Raw genomic sequence first — 22,908 nt, 5'->3', positions numbered from 1 at the left:
TCACAGAATTATGCAGAGAGAAGGGACCACCTTCTCCGAGTCCCCTTCTAGCATAACAACTCTTATCTTTAGATTTTTCCAAAGAATAGCCAAAGAAATACTACATTTTATGGTAAGTTTTATCTAATTCTTACAACCTTTCATCTATGAGATCATGTGCTTCTGTTATGTGCACTCACAATATCACAAAATTTCAATCTCACTTTAAAATTATTTTTTAATCTGATTTTCTTCATGCAAGTATAAACTGAAATGAAGACAAAATCTGTCTATATTTTAAAGCACTCTTGGCCAGGTGTGGTGGCTCAAGCCTGTCAACCCAGCACTTTGGGAGGCCGAGGCAGGTGGATCACCTGAGGTCAGGAGTTTGAGACCAGCCTGGCAACATGGTGAAACTCCGTCTCTACTAATAATACAAAAATTAGCCAGGTGTGGTGGTGGGTGCCTGTAATCCCAACTACTCAGGAGGCTGAGGCAGGAGAATCGTTTGAACCCAGGAGGCGGAGATTGCAGTGAGCTGAGGTCATGCCACTGTGCTCCATCCTGGGCAACAGAGGGAGACTCCATCTCAAAAAAAAAAAAAAAAAAAAAAAAGCACTCTCTCTTAAGTGTGTTGTATAATACCAGTTAAATAGATGGCAAATTATAAATACCATTTTTTATTCATAATACATGTAGTATATATGTAATATATAGACTATACATGTTTATATATTCATATCTGTGTGTATGTATGTATATATAGTGTGTGTGTGTATATATATATATACATACATACACACATATATATTATTTACCCTTTATTATAGTGTGAGACAGAATAATGTAGTGACTACCAAGGTTGTAGGCTCACATTCATACTGCCTGGGTTTAACTTAAGCTATTCCACTTTTAAGCTTTATGACCCTGGACAAATACATCAATGTTTCTTCTGCTTCACTTTATGAAAGTTGAATATAATAACATAACTTTTTCTTCTTCAAAAGTGATTTAAACATTTTTAAAGTATTTATGCAGATAAAAGTTGTTAAATCTACAAAAAACTTAAAATAACACCAGCATCATGTTGCCTTAGCTCTTATAATTACTAAATATTATTATATGTTAAACAAATAAATGAACAAATATAAAAATTAATTTCAAAATGAAAAGAAAGAATAATTTCTCATCCAGACATAGTGACTCACACTTGTAATCCCAGCACTTTGAGAGGCCAAAGAGGGCAGATCACTTGAGGTCAGGAGTTTGAGACCAGCCTGGCCAACCTGGTGAAACCCTGTCTTCACTAAAATTACAAAATAAGCTGGAAGTGGTGATACATGCCTGTAATTTCAGCTACTCATGAGGCTGAGGTACAAAAACCACTTGAACTCAGGAAGCAAAGGTTGCAGTGAGCTGAGATCGTGCTACTGCACTCCAGTCCGGTGAGAGAATGAGACTCTGTCTCAAATAATAATAATAATAATAATAATAATAATAATAATAATAATTTTTCAAGAAAAGTAATAACACTGACACCTAGTTTTTCTCAGACACTTGCAGCATTTACTATACTATTTGGGATAATGTTGGTGTTACATACATGTTAGATATGAAAATAATGTACTATATTTAAAATATAGAAACTCAGTAAATTGAAATTAAATTTATATTATTGGAAATGGAACAGAATAGCAGTGCTGCCAGAATGAGTACATGTTGGGATGAAATGTAGTAAAGTAGAACACAAGCTATGGCTTTACATTAAGTATGAGGTAAATTCTGAATATGTAGCTAAAGAAGTAATACAGACCTGGAAAGATATAATTTTTGACCAAGAATTTAAACATCTTGTGCCAAGAACAAAATAAACTTCTATATCCAATAATTTAACACATATTTACCTTACTAAATACCTCCAATGGCTTTTTAGTTTCTCATTCACTTGTATGGCAATGTCCAGTTCTTTAACAGAATTGACAGTGTCTTTCATGATCTGTCTCCACCCTGTTATTCCAAACTCACTTTTGAGGGTTTCTCTACATGAATCATGACCATCAAACATTTTGAGCCATTCACTCTTCCCTGAGAGCTCATTCACACCTCTGTGCCGTGGCACAGTTTGCTTAGTTTTTTCATCAACTCTCCTCTATCAATTCCTGTTTTTCTTTTAAGACACAATTAAAAGTTTAAAACTATTATTAAGATTTCTTTGAAGAAATAATGGGCTCAGGATGAGAAGAATGTGGACATGTCATATATAAAAAAAAAGTTAGAAGTAATGTGTGAAGACCTCATCTTCAGACATGGCTTTAACACACTTTATATTTAAATGCCCCAAAGGTAATATTATCAGTTGAGTTGCCAAAATGTATTTCACCCTTGTCAATCCAACTGTCCCTTGATAGATTTCACATAGCGCTAAGAAACATCAAACCCAACAAATCCAAAAGCAAGTTTCTGGATTTCTGTCAATACATTTTCTGTTATGAAACCAATCTTTTTTCTTTAAAATATAAAACTGACTTTTCATTGGGTTCATTAAAAACTTTTAAAGACTCTTCTTGTTGAATTGATCCCTTTACCATTATGTAATGGCCTTCTTTGTCTCTTTTGATCTTTGTTGGTTTAAAGTCTATTTTATCAGAGACTAGGATTGCAACCCCTGCCTTTTTTTGTTTTCCATTTGCTTGATAGATCTTCCTCCATCCCTTTATTTTGAGTCTATGTGTGTCTCTGCACGTGAGATGGGTTTCCTGAATACAGCACACTGATGGGTCTTGACTCCTTATCCAGTTTGCCAGTCTGTGTCTTTTAATTGGAGCATTTAGCCCATTTACATTTAAAGTTAATATTTTTATGTGTGAATTTGATCCTGTCATTATGATGTTAGTTGGTTATTTTGCTCGTTAAGTGATGCAGTTTCTTCCTAGCCTCGACGGTCTTTACAATTTGGCATGTTTTTGCAGTGGCTGGTACCGGTTGTTCCTTTCCATGTTTAGTGCTTCCTTCAGGAGCTCTTTTAGGGCAGGGCTGGTGGTGACAAAATCACTCAGCATTTGCTTGTCTGTAAAGTATTTTATTTCTCCTTCACTTATGAAGCTTAGTTTGGCTGGATATGAAATTCTGGGTTTTACAACCTACTCATCTGACAAAGGGCTAATATCCAGAATCTACAATGAACTCAAACAAATTTACAAGAAAAAAACAAACAACCCCATCAACAAGTGGGCGAAGGACATGAACAGACACTTCGCAAAAGAAGACATTTATGCAGCCAAAAAACACATGAAAAAATGCTCATCATCACTGGCCATCAGAGAAATGCAAATCAAAACCACAATGAGATACCATCTCACACCAGTTAAAATGGCCATCATTAAAAAGTCAGGAAACAACAGGTGCTGGAGAGGATGTGGAGAAATAGGAACACTTTTACACTGTTGGTGGGACTGTAAACTAGTTCAACCATTGTGGAAGTCAGTGTGGCGACTCCTCAGGGATCTAGAACTAGAAATACCATTTGACCCAGCCATCCATTACTGGATATATACCCAAAGGACTATAAATCATGATGCTATAAAGACACATGCACACGTATGTTTATTGTGGCACTATTCACAATAGCAAAGAGTTGTAACCAACCCAAATGTCCAACAACGATAGACTGGATTAAGAAAATGTGGCACATATACACCATGGAATACTATGCAGCCATAAAAAATGATAAGTTCGTGTCCTTTGTAGGGACATGGATGAAACTGGAAAACATCATTCTCAGTAAACTATCGCAAGGACAAAAAATCAAACACCGCATGTTCTCACTCACAGGTGGGAATTGAACACTGAGAACTCATGGACACAGGAAGGGGAACATCACACTCCGGGGACTGTTGTGGGGTGGGGAGAGGGGGGAGGGGGGAGGGATAGCATTAGGAGATATACCTAATGCTAAATGACGAGTTAATGGGTGCAGCACACCAACATGGCGCATGGATACATATGTAACAAACCTGCACATTGTGCACATATACCCTAAAACCTGAAGTATAATAATAAAATAAAATAAAAATCATCATGAAATGATACAAAAAGAAGATAATACATTTCATAGTCATTTTAAGAAGTGTATATGACAATGCAATAAGCTGTTCTACGACAAAAAAAGACAGCTACTGTCAGAGACCTAGATAATACACCACCACCCTTGTGCTTTGGGAAGGAAAACAATAATAAAATTTACAAAGCCACACAAATCTTGATCAATGTTTCACAGATAACACTGCCATGACTTAGTTTCATAAAGTGCTACAAAGTAGAGAAATTATTACTTTATATTGACTTTGAATTTCTATACTTCCGAATAAAGTGCAATTACTTACTTTTTTCTCCAAAGGAAAAAAAAAAGCTTTTAAAGACTCATCAATGGTCATAGAATATATGCCAAAATCTTGGCAGGGTCTTGAATGCACTGGCCCCTCTCTCTTTCTCCAACTTTATCTCATGTTGTGTTTCTTTTTGTTCTTGGTGCTGCAGTCACACTTACCATTTTACTGTTCTTCAAATGCACGTGCTTATTTATTTTTTGAGATGGAGTCTCTCTCTCTTTCCTAGGCTGGAGTGCAGTGGCATGATCTAAGCTCACTGCAACATTTGCCTCCTGGGTTCAAGCAATTCTCCTGCCTCAGCCTCTGGAGTAGCTAGGCTTATAGGCTCCCACCACCACACCCGGCTAATTTTTGTATTTTTAGTAGACAGGGTTTCACCATATTGGCCAGGTTGGTCTTGAACTCCTGATCTCAGGTTATGTGCCCACCTTGGCCTCCCAAAGTGCTGGGATTTCAGGCGTGCACTACCACACCTGGACAAACACATGTGCTTATTTATACTTGAAGAACATTACACAAGCTGTTTCTTTGAAAAAGTTTTTCTTAATATAAATTACCATTTCTTAATCTTTCAGACAGCTTCACAAGTAGCTCTTCCTAGGGAATTCTTTTGCAAATTTGAAGCCTAAGTCATGCTCTTTGGTTGATCGTGTTTATAGACACATAATACATTTGTTGTTTTTTCAAAGCATGCAACTTGTTTGCAGTTTATTAAAATTATTTTAAAGATTTTTTTTCTACATTACAATCTCATTGAAGACCTAGACTCATCTATTTTTCTTATCATTGTACTACCAGAGCTAAGCACAATACCAGGTACAAATGGGCATTTAATTAATGTTTGGGTGTGCTTAAAGAGAAACCAAGAATAATACAGTTTTTCTGAATATGCAATTATGTCCAAAGGAAATAACACTTTATGAATTTAAGAAATTTTGTGAAAAAAATTAATTATGTAGGCACTGGGGTGAAGTACACAAAATATTAACTTTAGGAATAATTTGAGACTTGATAATGGAAAATGCAAAAAAACACAACACTCCCAAATTCTCTTTTCCTCCTCATTCAGTAGTTAGCACTTTTCATTGATTATAATTCAACAATATTTTCTTATTATTTATTTATTTATTTATTTGTTTGTTTTTGAGATGAAGTCTTGTTCTGTAACCCAGGCTGGAGTGCAGTGGCAAGATCTCGGCTCACTGCAACCTCCGCCTCCTGGGTTTAAGCGAGTCTCCTGCCTCAGCCTCCCGAGTAGCTGGGACTGCAGGCGAGCATCACCATGCTTAGCTAATTTTTGTATTTTTAGTAGAGATGAGGTTTCACCATGTTGGCCAGGTTGGTCTCGATCTCTTGACCTTGTGATCTGCCCACCTTGGCCTCCCAAAGTGCTGGGATTACAGGCATGAGACACCGTGCCTGGTCAATATTTTCTTATCTTTGAAGATACATGTAATTACAACAAAATTCAATGAACGTATTGTCAACAAAATATGAAAGTGATACAAGAAAGCCAGAGCCTTCTTTATTATGTCTCTTAGGAGACTGCTCTCTCTATACCTAAGATCAGGAATCGTTTTGTTTCTATGGCATTGTTTAGTTAATTTCTGTGAATCTTATAACTGATCAGGTTTTCTCTTTATCTTGGTTAATGGAAAAGTATATGAGCAAATTTTTGGCTACATCAAGTAAGTATATACATTTTATGAAATGCGTATTTTTTGGTGCTGCAGTCACACTTACTTTTAGTATTTTTGTTTGTTTGTTTGTAGCCTTGGTTTTCTTACTCTCATTTTTTCAATATGTTATATAACACATTATAAGTTACTTTAAATTCTTTCTGGAACAAGGTAGGGTAAACACAAACATATGCATATATATATGACAAATAACAATTAATTTAAAAAAGACAACTGCACACATTAATTAAGATATTGCGCCACAATTGGAAACCAAATACAATCAGTTCTGGTGGCTTGAAAATGACAGCAGGCAGTGTGTGGACATGAGGCATTAGGAGATAAGATATCTCTGAACAAAAGTGTTGCTTTGATTGTGTTACTAATGACCAGTACACAGTAACAAAGCTCACAGAAGGAGCAGTAAAGTATTTGGCCTTTTGTTCTGAGACAAATATGAGCCATGACCAACATCATTATATCCATAATCACTTCTGCTCTGTTGCCTTCATGTAAACAATGTAAGAATATATAGAAATTCTTATATTAATATGTAATCATAGGTACCCTATGATTGGTTATGATATCATGTAACATTTAAATAATTACCTTATTTTTAAATTCTATCTAAACTTACCACCAGATTTTTGTCTACCTCTTGTTCTTCTGTTAACTTACAACATTTCCCTCCACTCTCTAGTTCTTTTTTTTTTCTTGAGACGGAGTCTCACTCTGTCGCCCAGGCTGGAGTGCAGTGGTGCGAACTCAGCTCACTGTCACTGCAAACTCCACCTCCCAGGTTCAAGCAATTCTCCTGCCTCAGCCTCCTGAGTAGCTGAGATTACAGGTGCCTGCTACCATGCCCGGCTAATTTTTGTGTTTTCAGTGGAGACAGGATTTCACCATGTTGGCCAGGCTGGTCTTGAACTCCTGACCTCAAATGATCCACCCTCCTCTTCCTCCCAAACTGCTAGGATTACAGGCGTGAGCCACTCTGCCCAGCTCTCCACTGTCTAGTTCTAATCTTGCTTAATATTACATAGCCTTACCCTGCTCTGAATATTTTATTGTATTATCGATATAATCTAATCATAGATGTAATTATGTCATTACTCTTTTCAATACTCTCCAATAACTACCACTTGCCCGTGACAAACACTTGACCCTCTGGGGTCATTCTAGGCCCTCTTGGCTCTAGCCTCACCTTTTCCTTCTAATATTCTCTATATTTCAATTTAGATAACAATGGATTTTAAAATATACCTCTAACCTTTCCATTATTGAATTTTAATGCATTCTTTCTGCTTATTGTGCTGCATCCTCAATATTTTAGGGATTCTGATACATAATGTAGATATCACTTTCATGACATCTTCACACATTTTCCTATACCTCCTTAGTCATATCTTTCTCTCTTATTACCAAACACCACCAGGCTGTGAGTATAAATATTTATCTCTATGTCATGATTTTCTCACTTTTTTATTAAGTTCTTTCAATAAATTATGAGCACTTACCCTTTTTTCATCTCCCATAGAGAGAAAAATAGTTTCCTATACAGAATAGACACTCAACAAACATATGTTCTGTTAATGGTGTGATACCTATAATGCCTGATTACAGTATTAGAAAATGTCGATGTGCATTAATTGCATCTCAGGAGTGATATACATCATCCCTTTTATTTGTTGTTGTTCTACTAAACTATACTGAGAAATGGCCACAAAAGTGCCTTGGAATAATGTAAAGAAAATAAAAATTTTGACCAGTGGAATTTTAGGAGATTTCATGAACATGCATTGCCCCTAAGACCAGGAGACTCATGCAATTATTTATAGAGATAAGTTATCAGAATTTACATGTGACAAAGCTTTATAAAGATTTTACCTATCATCTAAATTTCCTCCTTTAAATGCTAATTTTAAAGAAATGGAAGAAATCCCCAATAGAATCTCATCAGGGGCCTTGTCTCCTTTGATATTTTAAGATGAAGACCAAAGCCAATAGTTTGGACAATGTTCTTTAAACCAGCAAATTACATGAATTTTACATAACGGGCAGCTGGTTTTTCTCAAGGGAATAATAGAATAGAAGTGGTGCTCTCATGTAATCAGTTGGGGTAACAAAAAGGCAAAGGAAAAGCTATTATGCAAATACATGGCTAGGTATTGCTAATCTACTCTGAGGTGCTTTAATGTAGGATATGGGAGAACTGTGGACTGAAACATTTTCTGCTTGTGATCCAATTTCATTATTTTGAGAGTAGACATCTGTATAAAAACAAATATTTCATAACATGGTAAAAGATTATAAGAGATTATCAGTGGTAATTCTAGGTGACATAGGTGAGTACGTATTATTTCTCTGTTGTGTTACCACCATGCCCTAGTCATTTCTAATGACTTCTCACTGTGGAAGCATTAAAAGTGACATTTATCTCTGAGGAAATTTTGGCATGCATATTTCTAAATCTTAAATTCTATGATTTGAAGTTAAGGTAACAAATAATTAAAAATTATAAATAATGAATATTAAATAATATGTATTCCAGTGCTAAATCTACAATGTGAATAAAAAGTTAAGTATTATATAATATAAAGAGGGTAACAATCTGTAAACTAATAACAATCTAGTAAAACAAGAGGTATCTTAAATAAAAACATTTAACGTGATTGAATGCATTTGCAATTCAGAAAAATTAATTTAAAGAATTAAGTGTCTTAAAATACGGCTCAGTAATGCAAGTTCACATGGATTTACATTCCTAGTTTTACTACCGATGGTTCAATATCAGACTCAAAGTCTTCTACGAAACTAAGTTATAGACACAAAGTAAGACACTCCTTTTAAGGCACTCGAATTTTTATTATCCTACACAACTGTCTTGACAGAAACGTAAAAGAAGAAATGACTATGACTTCCAAAATCAATGAGCCATTAGAACTGGAGGTGACAGCTTGGATACGACGAAAGTTTAGGAATGATGATTAAAACGAAGAACTGTACCCAGTGAATAACATTACTGCTGCCTCTTCAGAAACTAGTACTCCAGCATATTTAGCAGGGGTAATGGCTCTTAAAAGTATGTTTTTAACATAAAAGGTAGCATTATATTTTCTGTAAATTATCTTTGAATCTTTATAGAAATTTTATTGATTTTTTTTTCAAAGGGATCTACAGGCTATATACTGAATAGAAAATAGAAAATAGAACATTCCCCTTTTCCCCAGCATTTTTCCAAACTCATACCAGATCAGAAGCAACTGAAAGTGTCAATAGTGGGAGGGAAAAATTACCCAAGATTGTGAGTTATTAGCAACAGTTACAGAAAGTTATATTGTGAAATTCTAATCTATAAGTATTCTAATAACATCTAATTATGTAGAGAAGCCTGAAAATAAAATGACAATAATTATGGTAGAAAGCATAATATTGATATGCTCATAACAGAGAAATAGGAACCAGAAAAACCACTTTCTCATTTTTATTAAATTATTTACCTAAAGGTATAGTAAAAATGGGTCAGTTAGTCATGGAAAGCAAGCAAAAGAAGAATCATTGCATTAATTAAATAGTGCAGAAAAATAGTAATTCCAAATTCACATCATTATAAAGTGACTATCACCACCAATTATCATTCATTTAAATGTAAATGAACTATTTTAAACAAAGGTTGAAAACTCTTTGTGTTCTACAGTTAAGAGCATAGATATAAAAGAAATATAATAGGTTATATTGTCATTATGAGAATATAATAATCTAACTCAATTCAAGTCCATAGAAGACTGTCTCACACATATATTCAATACATATTAGCAATTATCAGTATTATTCTTGTTTATATTATTCAAGTTTCTATTGCGGTTTTGCTGTTGTTATCGATTGAACTTACTGCCAACATAGAAATGTAAAAGATACATTTATTAAGAGTTTAATAGCAATAAAATAAAATGTTAAAATGCAATTTTCTTTACTTGCTTCTTCGTTACATCCCTGCCTTAACTTTATCTATGCTCTCCTCTTACAACTGTCTTAGAGAAAGAGGTGTCCTATGTCTTTCTTAGGCAAATTCTAATATCTGTGTTTCCAAGTCTTGCCTCCTACCTTTTCTTGGATCATGTTCCATTAATTTTCTTGATTCTGTCTTGAATATTCAGTTTCTCCCTATTTATCTCTTGTGTATATGTCATGCCAATAAAAAACATTAATGTGAACTTCAGATACAATTACAGTTGTATAGTTAGGGAAAGAGATATGACAATTGTATTCTCCTTTAGCTGGATAATTTAATTATTTTATGGGAACTCTATTTTAAGAGAAACACGGAAATATGCAAGAATGGAAGCTGAAGAAAATATTTGTTATTCAAGCAATTTAAATCAGAGTCACACAGATTCAACTGCAAGAAGAAATATGTGCCAACGACAGTTCTAGAAACATGTCCAGAAACATATAGAGAATTCAGAATAGCCTGTTTGATGAAACTTCAGAATTTTAGTGGAGGATAATTAAAAATAAACAGTTAAACAGATAAATGAAAATGTCACACTGAAATAGTGACAACACAACTTTGAAGAAGACAAGGAGTGACTGAGTAGTACACGGAGGGAATGAACATCTTCAAGTTAAATAAACAAATCTTTTATGTGAATACAATTCTTAAGAATGCATTATCTTTGTGGGATTAGAAGAAATAAGGGTATTAAGTTAATTGAAAGGAATGGACTGGCTGAGTGTTTTTCATTTCAGTTCCCCTAGGTTTCTCTTCTTAATCTAGAATAGTGATCACATAAGTAAATATTTAGCTTGGGGAGGATATAATTTAAGACAAAATTAATAATTTTCTTCACACTTTTAGAAGACTGCAGTATAGAAGAGACATTAGAGTTATCCTAAACTGAAAAGAAAAAACATAAAATGGATTTTGTTCCACTATAATGTATTCCCTTTTCAGAACAGATGCCCTAGCAAATACAAGCTTTTTTAAAAGGTGGCACCATCTTTATAACACTGAGAGTCATTGTGTGGTTGCTATAAGATGATTTTAAGTTTACTATGTGAACTTGGGAAAATCACATATCTTTTCTCCTGTATATTTCACATGGAAACAATACGAAAAAACTCTTGCAAATATTAAATAAAATGAGATAATCTTTGATAAATTGTTCAGCCCAGTGCTTAGCACAGACTGATTATTCAAGAAAATTAAATAATTTGCCTTGACTTGTTTCATCCATCTACTCATTTGTTCAAAATATATTTATTATACATCTGCCTCATGTCTAGATCTGTTCTTCACACTAAGGAAAAATAATGATGACAGATATGGTCCCTGTTCTCTAGCAGGTTATGGTTTCAAGGAATGCTTAAAGTCACTTTTGATGGTATAACTCATGAACCTTCCTTTCTTACAAAATGTATTCAGGTCTCTTTAATTAAAAAAAACAGAAAAAAATAAGTCATCTTTCTACTAACATAAAACTGACCAAAAAGCTTCATATTCTTCACTCTTCACAAACTCACTTATTATTGAGAAAATTGAAACAATTGTGTCTAATAACTACCTCCAATAGTATCATTCTCTCCTATCCCATTCGCATATTTCAGCCCCCACCTGTTTATTACAGATGACATATGGCTCTACAAGTCACACCTCTCTCCTTGCACTCATTCTCATTACATGTGAACTGTGAGTCCATGTTATATGAAATCGTATATCAGATTTTCAAGTAACATTGAATATCACAGCAGCATAAACTCTCTAAGATCGAATTCAGCCTATCAGTCTCATTGTACTGATTTTTTTACTTCTTTTTTTCCAGAAAAGAAACATATTGAAATGAGATACATAGCTAGATATATACCTGTAATATTATTTATACATTTCTCTTTTTTCCTTTGGGAAAAAAGCTTTTATTTATTTATTTATTTTCTTTCCAACTTTTGTCTTAGATTTGGGGGGTACTTGTACAGGTTGGTTACATAAGTAAATTGCATGCTGCAGGGATTTTATGTACAGATTATTTTGTCACCCAGGTAATAAGTATAGTACCCAACAGGTAGTTTTTTTTTTTTTTTTTTTTTTTTTTGTATGTTTGTTTGTTTTTTTCCTTGAGATGGAGTCTTGCTCTGTCGCCCAGGCTGGAGTACAGTGACGCAATCTCAGCTCACTGCAACCTCTGCCTAGTGGGTTCAAGCGATTCTCCTGACTCAGCCTCCTGAGTAGCTGGGGTTAACAGGTACCCACCACCGCGCCTGGTTATTTTTTTTGTATTTTTTAGTAAAGACAGGGTTTCACCATGTTGGCCAGGCTGGTCACGAACTCCTGACCTCAGGTGATCTGCCCGCCTCAGCCTCCCAGAGTGCTGGCATTACAGGTGTGAGCCACTGAGCCGGGGGCCCCAACAGGTAGTTTTTTGATCCTCACTCTCCTCCAGCCCTACACCCTCAAATAGGCTCTAGTGCTCATTGTTCCCTTCTTTGTGTCCATGTGTACTCAATGATTAGCTACCACTTGTTAGTGAGAACATGAAGTATTTGGTTATCTGTTCCTGTTTGAATTCACTTCAGCCCCATCCATGTTGCGCAAAGGTCGTGTACGTTGTATTTCCAAAGAAAAAATAACGTATAACATCCAGACAGAAAAATAAAATTAGTATTTTAAGTGACAGGAAAAATCTCATCTTTAATTTCTCAAGACCATCTCTGAAGGAAAAGTTGTGATTTCTATAAATTCTTGTAGCAAGTTAATTTGACCTAAATTTGAGAAGGTAACAGACATTTCACAGATACTGAAAATACTACTTGAAAATAAAGTACAATTAGCCAAAAGATGAATCAAAATTAAGAATGGAAGAAAAAAGAATTATTGTATGAAATAATTAGAATGACAGAAAAAAACTAAACATTCCCTAATATTCAGTCCCCTTATTTTACATTAGTTAAGAAACACACACACATACACACACACACACACACACACACACACACACACAAGCAGGCACATGCCAGCTCAAAAAGAAGCCATATTTTCTAGTCTTTCTTTCAATAAATTTAATTTTGTGAAGCTATGTGAATTCCTGCACAATGGAGTGAGAGGATAAATTAGGTTTAAAATGTTGATATTATATTCTCCAAATAATTAGTTTGCCTTCTCTACTCCTCTTCTCCTTTCCTGAGGGCTGGATGTGACTGGGGCTGGTGACCAAATATCAAATATGCCAATGTCAATGGAAATCAAAGAAAATTATATAAAAAGAACCCAAGGCCCATAATTTCATGGAGAAGAGCTGCAATCCCACTGTAGGTCACTTACTTATGCATAGATTATAATGTAAGAGACATTTAACTTCTATATTTTTTGAATCACTGTATGTTTGAATCTCTGTGTTATAGTAACATAACCTAAAGCCTAACTTTTACTTTTAGAGAATGAGTAACATTTAAATAGAGTTAAAAGCCTTAATCCAAATTTAAAAAGCATTTGAAAACAAAAATTTATCATATAAATGGTAACAATAAAGGTTTATTGCGTATTTATTCATAAACCTTGTTTATTATTTATGAATGACAATTTTATAAAATTAACTGGGTCTATACATTTAGATTTAAATGCAGGAAGTGTTGATACAGATTTGAAAGTAAAATTATTTCAACTACTTATTTTATATAACACAAATTTGATATGTTTAAATTCGTAATAAAAATAAAATTAAAACTAGCTAATATTTCTACTACCAAATATATTAAGAACCTCTTACTACTGTGTTCATGTCCGTACTAACTATTTTTTGAGAACCACTCTTTCAAACGACTAAGACTTGAGAGCCATGTATACTCTACTTAATGTAGCTCTTGGGACAATGCAAACAGACCAAGGTTTAAAAACTTGGTCAAGACTGAAACAATGGATAATCTCTTCCAGAAATTTGAAATTGGTCTGCGTTAAGGACTAGAACTGAAGATCAGTATGGTGTGGAGTAAGCATATTAAGTCATGTGTACAGAAAGAATGAAAGAAGATCACGCCACTGCACTCTAGCCTGGGCCACAGAACGAGACTCCGTCTCAAAAAAAGAAAGAAAAAAAAAGAATTAAAGAGAACAAGATATAAGTGACACACAGGTTTATAGTGAAAAGCAGAGAAAAGAGACAAGACCACACCACCCTGAAGAGATCCTAAGAAATTAGCTGCCTTGAGTCTTGTTTCTAGTTCTGGATTTTGATCTTCATTTATGAATGCTAGATGTACTTTCTGCCTCGGTGTGGAAATACAATCCTAAATATTTTAATAAACAGCTGGTTCATCAAGCATACTTAAAAAATATGAACCATTCTTTAATACACAAATCCTTTCTTTTATACTGGACAGCTGCTAATGTACTAATCAATTTAACTCAAGCATATAGTTTAACGCAAACAAATTCTCCAAGATTAGCTTTTTAGTATAAAGACAAAAGAATTAGAGATGGAAACTTTAGAATTTTGTGTTGAAAATAATTATTTTGCGTAAGATGATTCTCATTGTAGAATGATTTTTTTTTTTTTTGAGACAGAGTCTTGCTCTGTCACCAAGCTGGAGTGCAGTGGGTGTGATCTCGGCTCACTGCAACCTCCATCTCCCGGGTTCAACCGATTCTCCTGCCTTAGCCTTCTGAGTAGTTGGGACTATAGGGGCATGTCACCACGCCCATCTAATTTTTGTATTTTTAGTAGAGACGAGGTTTCACCATGTTGGCCAGGATGGTCTCAATCTCTCTACCTCGTGATCTGCCCACCTTGGCCTCCCAAATTGCTGGGATTATAGGCGTGAGCCACGGTGCCCAGCAGAAATTTTTTTCTTACAAATTCTTGATTGTTACATGAATTAGTTACAGATTATCAAAAAACACTGTAGTAAAAGATTATTTGAAAAATTCTATTTAAGAAAAGCACAAAAACAAAATGGATTCTATTTTAGATTGAGTCATTAGGCAAGGGCTCTATAAGTAGGTAATATCTAAATTATAAGCAGGATCTGGCTTTTGCGGGTGTTAGAGTAAGAGGTGAACAGAGGCAGAAATATGTTTGCATTTTTGAGGAACTTTAAAGATAACAAAACATAAACAAAGTGAATAATAGGAAGTGCTAAACAGACAATTGTGGGGCCCAGTAGGTCAAAGTAAGTATTTTGTATTTCGATTGATTTTTAACAGGAATCCTATAAGCAGATAGAGGATATGTTGAATTTCATACTTCAAAAGTCTTGCTGTTATGTGGAAAGTAGATATGAAGGGGCAGTATGGAACTAGTGAGATCATTTAGAAAATTATTTTAGTAGTCTAGGTGTAAGATCATGTTGGTTTGATTTAGGGCATTAACAAAGAAGATATTGAGAAACTAAATGGATTCACGATATACTTTAAAGTTAGAGCCTCATAAATTTTTTCAATTGATTAAATAAGGTGAGTCAATAGAAAAACAGACCTCAAGACTGACTTCTAAAATTTTGCTCTGAATGCAAGAGCATGGCATTAATCATTTCCACAGATGGAGGAAAGTGAAGGAGGAATCTGTTTGAAGGTTAGATATGAAGGGTTTTTATTTAGACGTTTTAAATTTGGAAAGCTATAAGGTATCCAAATCAAGTTTTCAATTAGATTATTGGATGGATGACTCTATACCTTAGTTGAGAGATCAGAAAAAATTATATTTATAAATCATTGGTATGAATGGCATATATATCCATGTTACTGAAAGAGAAAAATACAGAGATAATCTATAGATTGAGAAGAGAAGAGGAACCAGGAGTCATCCAATAAACAGAGACTAAGTAGAGTTAGAGCCAATAAATGGAACTGAGAAGAAAAAAAATGAGAAGACCATAAAGGAATAGCCAAGAATCAAGAGAATCACAGAATAAAAAGAAATAAAATGCTTAAGACCTGAGAAGTGGCCTGACAAGATTACAGAAAGTGAGGAGATAAATTAGAACCAAAATTAGTAATATACAAATCATTAGCTAGAGGAGTATTAGAAATGGAATAATTCAATGTAATGTTAAATTCACAATTGAGATCTATGGTTAATCTTGGTTATGCTATTTTTCTACAACAATTCAAGCTACTTGATTGTCACTATTAAAGTCATTAAAAGTAGAGAAGCAATTTGAGTTGATGAAGATGGCAGCAAAATGCATAAAATGGCAGATCACAAAACTCAATCAGGGTAAATATAGAAGTGGAAATGTGAAAGAGGTCCTGGATTTTTAAAAATTGATAGAGGAAAGGAACTGAAGTTGCTAATGAATTAAAATAATTACAGGTGTGGGATTATAAGAGCAGCTAAATTGTGAGGGGGATGGTGGTTAGGGAACTGTGGGATTGAAATGAAGATTTTGCAAGAGTTGCAACTATCAAAGATGATAAGAGATAGGACATGATTAAGAGAAACGGAGATAAGAAAGAACAAAAGCCACGACTCCTGATTGGAATGTAGATAGTTAAAGAAACTTTCACTCTCAAGAATTAAATCAAGCTGGATAAGCTACAGGATCCTAGACTTAAAAAAAAAAAAAATAAAGAGCAGAGAATGCAAATAAAACTAAATGAACTAAATTTTAAAATAGAGTGTGCACTGTGGTCCAACCGTGCCTTCAATATGATTACAGTTTTTTTTTTAATTTGCTAAGTATTTCTTTATGGCCAATTGTGTGAGCAATTTTAGACTGTGTGACATGAGTGGATGAGAAGAATGTATATTCTGTCACTGTTGGGTGGATGGTTCCGCAGATTTTTGTGAGGCCCATTTGATCAAATGTCAAGTTGAGGTCCTGAATATCTTTATTAATTTCCTGCCTCGATGTTCTATCTAATACTGTCAGTGGGTTGTCAAAGACTTCTGCTGTTATTGTATGGTTATCTAAGTCTCTCCATAGGTCTCTAAGAACTTGCTTTATAAATCTGGGTGCTCCTGTATTGGGTGCATATATGTTCAGGATAGTTAGGACTTCTATTTGAATTGAACCCTTTACTATTATGTAACGCCATTAGTTGTCTTTTTTGAGTGTTGTTGGCCTTAAAGTCTGTTTTATCTGAAATTAGAATAGGAATTCCTGCTTTTTTCTGATTTCCATTTGCTTGGTAGATTTTTCTCAGTCCCTTCACTTTTGACATATGGGCATCATTGCATGTGAGATGGGTCTCTTACAGACAGTATAGAGTTGAGTCTTGCTTCTTTATCCAGCTTGACACTCTGTGCCTTTTAATTGAGGCCTTTAACCTGTTTACATTCAAGGTTAATATTGATATGTGTAGGTCTGATCCTGTTATCATGCTGTCAGCTGGTTATTATGCAGACGTGATTGTGTGGTTGATTTACAGAAATCAATACTAAGAAAACAGCTGAAAACCATACAGTTACATGGAAACTAAACAACCTGCTCCTGAATGACTTTTGAGTGAACAATGAAGTTAAGACAGAAATCAAGGAATTCTTTAAACTAATGAGAACAAAGATACAACCTACAAGAATCTCTGGGAAACAACTAAATCAATGTTAAGAGGGAAGTCTGTAGCACTAAAATAAATGCCCACATGAACAAGCTAGAAATATCTCAAATTAACAACCTAACATTAATCATAGAGGAACTAAAGAAAGAAGAGCAAACCAACCCCAAAGCAAGCAGAATATAAGAAAGAACCTCAATCAGAGTTGAAATGTAGAAAATTTAGATGCAAAAAAACATACAAAAGAGCAACAAATCCAGGAGTTGGTTTTTTGAAAGAATAAATAAGATTGATGGATCACTACCTAGACTAATAAAGAAAAAAAGAGAAAAGATCTAAATAAACACAATCAGAAATGACAAAGGGGATGCTACCTTTGACCTCACAGAAGTACAAAAAATTCTCAAAGGCTATTACAGACGCATTTCCTCAGGAAAACTTGAAAATCTGGAGGAAATGGATACATTCCTGGACACACACATTCTCCCAAGATTGAACCCAGAGGAAACTGAATCCCTGAACAGACCAATAATGTGTTCTGAAATGGAATCAGCAATAAAAAGCCTACCAACCAGAAAATGCCCAGGACCAGATGGATTCACAGCTGACTTCGAACAGATGTATAAAGAAGAGTTTGTATCATTCCTACTGAAACTACTCCAGAAAATTAAGAAGAAGGGATTCCTCCCTAACTCATTTTATGAGGCCAGCATCTTCCTGATACCAAAACCTTACAGAGACACACACAAGAAATAAAACTTCGGCCCAATGTCCTTGATGAACATAGATGCAAAAATCATCAAGAAAACATCAGCAAACCAAATCCAGCAGCACATCAAAAAGCTAATCCACCATGATCAAGTAGGTTTTATCCCTTGGATGCAAAGATGGTTCAACATATGCAAATCAATAAATGTCATTCAGCACATAAACTAAACTAAAAACAAAAACCACATGATTATCTCAATAGATGCAGAAAAGGCTTTTGGTTTAAATTCACACCCCTTTATGTTAAAAACCCTCAACAAACTAGACTTTGAAGGAACATACCTCAGAATAGTAAGAGCCATCCACAATAAATCTACAGCCAACATCATACTGAATGGGGAAGAGCTGGAAGTGTTCCCTTTGAGAACCAGAACAAGACAGGGATGCCCTCTCTCATCACTTATATTTAACACAGTACTGGAAGTCTTAGCCAGAGCAATCAGGGAAGAGAAGAAAAATGAAATCCATTCAAATAGGAACAAGAAGTCAAACTGTCTCTGTTTGCAGACAATATGATTTTATACCTGAAAAACCCCAGTCTCTGATCAAAAGCTCTGTGATCTGATAAACAACTTTAGTAAACTTTCATTATACAAAATCAACGTACAACAATCAGCAGCATTCCTAAACACCAAAAGCATCCAAGCTGAAAGATAAATCAATAATATAATAATATCCCCAATAACCACAAAAAGAATAAAATACCTAGGACTACAGATAACCAGACAGGTGCATGACCTCTACAATGAGAATTACAGAACAATGCTCAAAGGAATCAGACATGACACAAACAAATAGAAAAATATTCCATGTTCATGGATAGGAAAAATCAGTATCATTAAAATGGCCATACTGCCCAAAGCAATTTATAGATTCAGTGCTATTCTTATTAAGCTACCATTGAGATTCTTCACAGAATTAGACAAAACTACTTTAAAATTTATGTGGAACCAAAAGAGAGCCTGAATAGCCAAGGCAATGCTAAGCAAAAAGAACAAAGTTAGAGGCAACAGGCTACCCTGCTTCAAACTATACTATGGGGCTAGAGTAACCAAAACAGCATGATACTGCTATAAAAACAGACACATAGACCAATGGAACTGAATAGTGAACCCAGAAGTAAGACCACACACCGACAACTATCTGATCTTCAACAAACCTGACAAAAACAAGCAACAGGGAAAGGATTCCCTATTCAGTAAATGGTGCTGGGAGAACTGGCTAGCCATATGCAGAAGATTAAAACTAGACCCATTCCTTACACAATATGCAAAAATTAACTCAAGATGGATTAAAAACTTAAATGTAAAACTTAAAACTATAAAACCCTGGAAGATAAACTAGGAAATATCATTCTGGACATACACCCTGGCAAAGATTTCACGACAAAGATGCCAAAAGCAATTATAACAAAAACACAAATTAACAAATGAGATCTAATTCAACTAAAGAGCTTCTGCATAAAAAGTTATCAACAGAGTAAATATACAACCTACAGAAAGGGAGAAAATATTTGCAAGCTATGCATCTGACGAAGGTCAATATCCAGCATCTATAAGGAACTTTAACAAATTTACAAGCATAAAACAAACAACCTCATTAAAAAGTGGGCAAAGGGCATAAACAGATACTTTTCAAAAGAAGACATACACCTGTCCAACAATTTTATGAAAATTGCTTAACATCACTAAATATTGGAGAAATGCAAATCTCAGTCGCAGTGGGATACCATCTCACCCCAGTCAGAATGGCTATTATTAAAAAGTCAATAAATAACAGATGCTGGCAAGGTTGCAGAGAATAGTGAATGCTTATACACTGTTGATGAGAATGTAAATTGACTCAGCCATCATGGAAAGCAGTTTAGTGATTTCTCAAAGAACTAAAATCAGAAGTACCATTCAACCCAGCAATCCCATTTTGGGATATATACCCAAAGGAATATAAATCATTCTACCATAAAGACACATGCACGCATATATTCATCACAGCGCTATTCACAATAGCAAAGTCATGCAATCGACCTAGATGTCCATCAGTGGTAGACTGGATAAATAAAACATGATACATATGTATATCATAAAATATTATGTCATGATAAAAAAAGAATGGGATTGTGTCATTTGTAGCAACATGGATGGAGCTGGAGACCATAATCCTAAGCGAGCTAAGGCAGGAACAGAAAACCAAATACTGCTTGTTCTCACTCAATAAGTGGGACCTAAACGATGAGTACACATGGACACAAAGAAAGAAACACCACACACTGGGGTCTACTTAAGGGTGGAAGGTGGGAGGATGGAGATGATTGAAAATCCACCTAGCAGGTACTATGGTTATTACGAGTGACAAATTAATCTGTACACCAAACTCCTGTGACATGCAATTCACCTGTATAACAAACCTGCACATGTACCTCTAACCTTAAACAAAGGTAAAAGAATAAGTAGGATGTGGCCTTCATAGAATTGAAGAGACCCACAGCTACTCCTTTCTCTGGTGGAATAGTGGAAAAATGAAATATCTGACATGAATGGGACTAAGGAGAAACTAACTGTAACTAAACATCTTTTTAACAGTTATTTGTGGGATGGTGTAACAGATTAGTGTGTCAAGGAAGCCCAACCGTGGTGTGAGTCAGTGAGAACAAGCCACTTTTTTCCCAAGACTGTTCACTGAACATGTTGAACATCTAACCCAAAAATTCTGCATAGGGTAAAAGAGGTTAAGAAGGTCATGTAAGGCATCTGGCATCGATCCCAAATCCAAGATAATCTATATCTTAAGCCAAGTTGGAAGGAAACATTTTGGAAAGGAAAATAATTTAAAAGAGGACACATTATAAATAGCATAAAAGGACATGAAATATATAAAATATATGGCAGGGAATGAAGAAAAATAACTTCTACTTTGAAGAGTTGAAAATAAACAGTTTCCATACTGAATGTTCAGTTTGCAGCTAAAAAAAAAAAAAAAAAAAAAAAGAGGAAGCACTCCTTCAGAAAAAAGACTGAGGATATTAGGAAATTGTAGATATTATTCTCTAATTTCAAGACAGCACAGTTTAACAGTTTGAAAGAATGGGAAAAGAGGCATATAGAGTCTGAGCACAAGAGATACTGAATAGTATGAGAATATACCTGCAGGTAATGACGGGCATCATTCCTACCTTTCTAAAATTCCTTTTAGTAACCAAGTTAACCTCAGACACCAGGTATAACATTTGTCCTAATAATCTCTTAGTAGTTAGAGTTCATACTATTTAACTCACTGGGCATTTTTTATGGGCTTTTTATGGGCTCACTAGGCATCTTTATTTTTTTTTAAATATCGTGTTTACTGAAAGGTGGTGGAAAATACTTCAAACTCAACCAGTTAGGGGCAAGAGTATTCAGAAAATATTCCAAGAACAATCCAATTATATGCTGTAAAGGGTAGCATAGAAAGTTCAACAGATGCCGTTTATCTTTTTTTTTTTCTGACTTCTCCTGCAGTCATCTGAGTTCACCTGCAGTCACATGCACAGTTTTCCACCTTAAGCATCTCTCTCTCATCTTCTCAACCTGAAGGCTTCCTTGGCAGTTTGGCTTTTTTTTGGGAAAATACTGTAGCCTCTCCACTTTCAGGGGACATAAATCTAAAATAAAATAAACATAATTCAATCCACGCTAGGAGGATCTCGCCCTAGATGTCCATAGATGTAACTGATTCATTAATACAGCTTTTTTGGGGGTTTTTATTCTCAGATTTGTTTTTTCAAAGAGCATAAAGGTTTAAATTAAGAAAGGCCAAATCTTCAAAGAAAACGAAGATATAAATTTGTGGCAAAATGTAAAAGAATGAATAATTGTCCATTAAATATAAGTATATATTAGTAATATTAAATATAATTGTATATTAAAAACCTAGAATTAATTTATACTAGAAAAATACTGGAACCTTACCTCAAAGAATGTGATTTCATTAATTAGAGATGAGTAAAAGTACTTAAATATGAAAAAATAAAACAGTAAAGCAAATTATGCTAGAAAATGCTTAGGAGCTAGAGGATCTTCTGAAAATACAGATGGTGTCCAAGAAAAAGTAGGCGCATTCAACTGCATAAATTTTACATCTATATTAAAGTATATAAATTAAATTATAAATTATGTGTTATAAATCAGAAGTTTATACATTATATAAGCACGTATATATTCATTTGAAAAAAATAAACAAAATCAATAAGCAAACCGTATAGTTGTGGGAGAATGGGGCTTCCAATGCAGGCATTTAAAATATCTAAGGAGCTCTCAAGAATTAATAGGAAAGTACAAATATCCTAAGATAGAAAAATGGCTATATACCCAGTAATGGGATGGCTGGATCAAATGGTATTTCTAGTTCTAGATCCCTGAGGAATCGCCACACTGACTTCCACAATGGTTGAACTAGTTTACAGTCCCACCAACAGTGTAAAAGTGTTCCTGTTTCTCCACATCCTCTCCAGCACCTGTTGTTTCCTGACTTTTTAATGATGGCCATTCTAACTGGTGTGAGATGGTATCTCACTGTGGTTTTGATTTGCTTTTCTCTGATGGCCAGTGATGATGAGCATTTCTTCATGTGTTTT

The sequence above is a fragment of the Hylobates moloch genome, unplaced genomic scaffold (genome assembly GCF_009828535.3).
Source record: "Hylobates moloch isolate HMO894 unplaced genomic scaffold, HMol_V3 SCAFFOLD_4, whole genome shotgun sequence".
Lineage (NCBI taxonomy): Eukaryota > Metazoa > Chordata > Mammalia > Primates > Hylobatidae > Hylobates > Hylobates moloch.
The sequence above is the reverse complement of the archived record's forward strand: the minus strand, read 5'-3'. Positions refer to the sequence as shown.